This window comes from Delphinus delphis, chromosome 3 (assembly GCF_949987515.2).
Source record: "Delphinus delphis chromosome 3, mDelDel1.2, whole genome shotgun sequence".
NCBI classification, from domain to species: domain Eukaryota; kingdom Metazoa; phylum Chordata; class Mammalia; order Artiodactyla; family Delphinidae; genus Delphinus; species Delphinus delphis.
In genome coordinates this window covers 89087389-89092333 of record NC_082685.1, presented here as the reverse complement: position 1 = coordinate 89092333, position 4945 = coordinate 89087389, and the positions used below count along the sequence as shown (strand labels likewise).

The window sequence follows — 4945 nt, the reverse complement described above, 5'->3', positions numbered from 1 at the left end:
TGCAATATTGACTTTCCTGTCCACTAACTTTATTCTGTCTCTTGATTGATCATATTCGCCCTTTGGATTCAGTACAATTTTCTTGCTACAAACTTGGACAATAAATATTGTGGGTCTAATTCCCAGTTACAAAGCCTCACGCTTCCTTTTGAAGTAGCCTTTCCTTAGTTAATCCAGGCTAGTGTTTCCCACTATAGCTGTATAATATGTAAATATCTGGAGAGCTTAAAAAACACAGATTAGCAGTTTCAAACCAGTTAGAGAAATCCCTGAGTGTAGGGTTCAAGCATGAACATTTTTTAAAAGCCAGGCATGAGTGTTATTGACAGAGACCCTATGGCCTTACACAGTGACACTTCTGTATTGTAAAAGCAGAATAAAGCCACCATCCTCTATTCTTTGGAATGGGGAGTTGAGAAGAGTCTATAACTCAGTGTAGAGGTATAGATTTCAATTGAGGCAATATTCTACTAAAGGAGTTCACAGATAAGGTAGAGGAAAATAGGTTTTAGAATGGTATAATAAACAAGTCACAAAAATTACAAGATTATTGATTCAATTTAACTGTGTTCTAAGGCACACCGGATTCCTAAAATTTCACCTAAAACTTTCGTTTTGGAAACTAAGTTTTCTAATATTAAGTAAGCTTTTTATTTTTCTCCTGATTACATTGAGTAGTAGATACTTACAAGAGTTTTAGTTTTCAGAGATTCAACTAAATTTTTTTCAATTCAAAAAAATTTTGTTTCATCTGATTGAACTTCAATTTATTTTTATTATTACTATCATCATCGTCGTAGTCATCGTCGTCATCGTCATCATCATCATCATCATTATTTTGGTACCGAACTGTTAAAAAGCTATTAAGAACATATACTCAATGGTTTCCAATAATGGCATTGGTACAATAAAAAATTTGTTTCCAACATTTTTGTTTCTGGGAAGCTCTGAAATCTGAAAAGCTAAATCTCTGAACACATTGTTTTTATTTGCAGGACAAAAATGAAATAGGTTTACTTTGAAATTAGAAATTGTTAATCCTATTTCCCAGAGTTGTTAACAATGAGTCACTGTTTACAGTTGGATTATCCACTGAACCAAGGGCTGTATACCATGTATGATGGAAATTGAAAACACCTGTATGACTAGCTGCCGTTGCTTTTATATTACTGCACAATGGTAAATGGGCCATCTCTTCAGGGCTACACTCTATAGCTATATTAAAGTGCACTCTCACGATTAGAAGCACATGAAAATAAATCATTTGGTGAGGAGCAAATTAAAAATACAATTATTAATGAGACTCACTTAACTTTTGGCTAACCTTAATAATAATTTTTTTTCAGGTAAGCATTTTATAAAAATGTGCAGGTGTTATCAAATGCATCGTTATGCTGGGAGATAACTATTTTTTTTTATGTTGTTTCCATCACCAGATAACATATGAAGCATGAACTGCTCTCTTGGTCCTCATGTTAGAATGGAGATATTGTCCTCAGTCCTCTTATATAACAGTGTCTCAGTTGGGGTACTGTAGAGAAACAGAATGTGTGTGTGTGTGTGCGTGTGTGCGTGTGTGTGCACCCTTGCGTGCACATTCACGCATAATGGCACAATACAACATCTGTTTCCGACATTTTTGCTTATCTTTCTTTCTAGAAAGATGTTTATTATAAGAATTGAGGAACAGGCTCATGATTATGGAGGCTAGCGAGTTCCAAGATCTGCAGGGTGATTCGGCCAGCTGGAGACCCAGGAGAGCTGAGAATATATAGTTCCAGTCCAAAGGCCAGCAGGCTCAAGACTTAGGATGAGTTGATGTTTCAGTTAAAGTCTGAAGGCAGGAAAAAAGCTACCTTCATATTTTTGCCTTTTCTGCGTATCACTTATACTTGGATTCCCTATCTCTGTCTCTGTCTCTCTCTCTTTACGCACACACACATTTCAACTCCACCCTTTCTCAATGGGTCTTATTTTACTTTCACTTAAATATTGGCAATAATAGAATGTTCACGTAATGAAATTTATATACATGTATCTTTTTTGGGGGGGGGACCCAATGGAACCTTTAATTCCAAGCAGAGTCCCCCCCTCCCCAGCATTATCGCATGCATCGTGCCCAGGCTCTGGGCAATAAAACCCAGACCCAGAGATAGACAGATATATCTATACCTATTTACATCTATATATAAAAATTATATATAAATATGTATTTGTAAAGAGGAAAAGCTGGGAGTATGATTAAGGTAGGGCAGAGAGTTAGGTGAGAAATGCAGTGTGGGGGGGTGGTGCTCCAAGAAATTACATTCTTTAGGTATGGGTAGGAGCAGGACCTGGTAGCCAGGACATTCAGAAATGCTCCTGTAGCCTGGCCTCTTGATCGCATCCAAGGGAGTTTGAAGGCCTGGGTTCTGCCCAGGACTTGGGTTGGTACTAGAAGGTAGAGTTCTAGCTGACTTTGCCTGGAGGCTGATGGTGGTCAAGAATTTTGTTCTGGTGACATCTCCACTCTAAGCCAAGGTTTTAGGGGAAGCCACAGGTTTGGAGCAAGAGTCTTTGAAGCTTGGGGGTCGCAAGTAGAGGACAAGGTGAACTAGATAGAGGGCAGGGCGGCCTCCCTGTTTGAGATCTCCCTGAGCTGGAGCCTGCTTTTGCTAGAGTCAAAGAGGCTGGAGGTCAGGGTGATGGGGGAGCTGTAAAAGGTGAAGTGAGGAGGAGTGCTTGGATACACACGGGATCCTGGAGCTTTCCCTGCCTGCCTGGCTGCTTCCCACTCTCACCCTCCTCCTTCCAGGGCTGGGGGTTCTACCCACCCTTTGGTCAAGACAGCTGACAGGTCTGACCTCTTAAGTGCCATATTTATTTTTCCTTAATTTCTTCTGGGAACCTTCATGTGGGGATGGAGGCAGGGAGAGGTCACAAACATTTACGCTGTGTGTGCTTGAGTCCAGGCTGGGTTTGCCCCATCCAGTGAGGACCAGGGATGAGAGAAAGGACTGCTCCCTCATTGTGGGGAAGGAAGTCCATGTCCCACACCCCAGGGCTACAGAAGACATGGAAAATACCCTTGAGAAGTCCTTGGCTGACAAATGCCTGTCAAGCCTGGAGGCAACTTCGTTTGCCCCTTACTGGTCGCCACCAGCATTTCATAGGGACAGATCAGCAAGGTGTGAGCTTCCATTCTCACTCCCCATGGGCTGAAGTCTGAGAAGTATAGTAAGCTCAGGGTTGTCCTGCCATAGGCAGAGAGAGAACAATTAGACTTTCCATGGTGTAAGGAAGTATGAAAGGGTGTCCAGTCCAGTAGGGACTGGTTCTCTCTGGATAGGCAATGACTTTTCCATCTCTTCTTTCAAGACCATCTTTCCCAACTTGGACATCACCTTACTGAGTTTCTCTCTCTGACGCCTCCTTGAGTGCCATTTCTTCTCTGGAGTCACCATCGCCCTCCCCTTCCTTCTCTTCGTCTGCCTCCCTGTGAGATGCCTTTTTAAAACAAAACAAAACACTTTATTTATTTATTAATTTTTTAAAAATCATTTATTTATTTATTTTTGGCTGCATTGGGTCTTTGTTGCTGCACAGGCTTCCTCTAGTTGGGATGAGCGGGCGCTACTCTTCGTTGCGGTGTGCGTGCTTCTCTTTGCGGTGACTTCTCTTGTGGAGCACAGGCTCTAGGCATGTGGGCTTCAGTAGTTGTGGCACATGGTCTCAGTAGTTGTGGCTTGCAGGCTCTAGAGTGCAGTCTCAGTAGTTATGGCACACAGGCTTAGTTGCTCCATGGCATGTGGGATCGAACCCATGTCCCCTGCATTGGCAGGTGGATTCTTAACCACTGCACCACTAGGGAGGTCCCTGAGATGCCTTCTGCTTCCTCCATTCTGTCTCCACAATGAAGAGTCATGGGAGGCAGACCAGTAGTCAGTTTCGATCTTGGCCATCTGGTTGGAGTCAGGAGGCTGGGATACAGGGAACTTGGGTGACTCAGTGATGAGTTCCTCAATGAAAGCCTTGCTCTGAGGGCTGCCTCCCATGAACTCTCTCTGTTTGTAGATGAGTAACTTCTTGTAGATGTTGGAATCTGGGCAGGTGGTCTTGGGATGATGGAAATGGTAGAGGCTGGTTCTTGGGGCTAAAATCTGAGAGTTGTCAGGAAACCAGCTCTCTGCCCACACCTCCAGGGTGATGGAGATGGTAGGGGGTGTAGATTTGAGTGACAGTGAGCTCCTGGCTTCTGGGCAGCTCCACGTGTTCCATGAGGGAAGGTAAAGTGGGGCTTGTAGATTGTGAGGTTAGGCCACCCCATGTCCAAGATGGCCTTGTCCTGGGGGATTGCAGCCAAGTCCTTGTGCCCAGCATGTGATTGTCCATTGATTTGTGTGTTAGCTTGTGTGCTAGCTCTGTATTTCCAGTGCCATTAAAATAAATGCACAAAATGTTTATTTGTGTACCATATAAAATAAGCCAGGTTATCCTCAGCAGTTTGAGAGAGATTAAAATTTGTGGAAATTACTTTTAAAGGACTATAATACCAGCCACGACTAGATAAGTTTAAAGCAACTGTTTTTGAATTGAATGTAAATTCCCATAAAATAGGCTGTCTGTGGGGTTTTGTAAACTAGGTGCCACATAGTAAGAACAATGAATGGTAAATTTGATTATATAACATTAACAGTATTATATAGGCAGTTTAGTCCCAAATAGATGGACACTTGTATTTATAAATAAATTTAACACAATATATGATATTAATATAATTTTCTGAGTTAGCAAACATACACTACAATTAAAATTTTTAAAGGACTGTTATATAAACATGAATAGAAATAGATTTATAAGCAGTTTTCCCCACAATTCAGTTGATAGTCTTGAGCAATCCTTAGTGCTTATACTCTCTTGGGTCAAGTCTGTGACTCAGCATCAGAATTTGACTGCTTAGATGAAT

At 41.8% G+C, this 4945-nt stretch overlaps 1 pseudogene; it reads right to left on the bottom strand.

The window, feature by feature from the left end:
• Positions 1-715: 715 nt before the first annotated feature.
• Positions 716-4371, bottom strand: LOC132422427 (dematin pseudogene; annotated as a pseudogene).
• Positions 4372-4945: the final 574 nt, after the last annotated feature.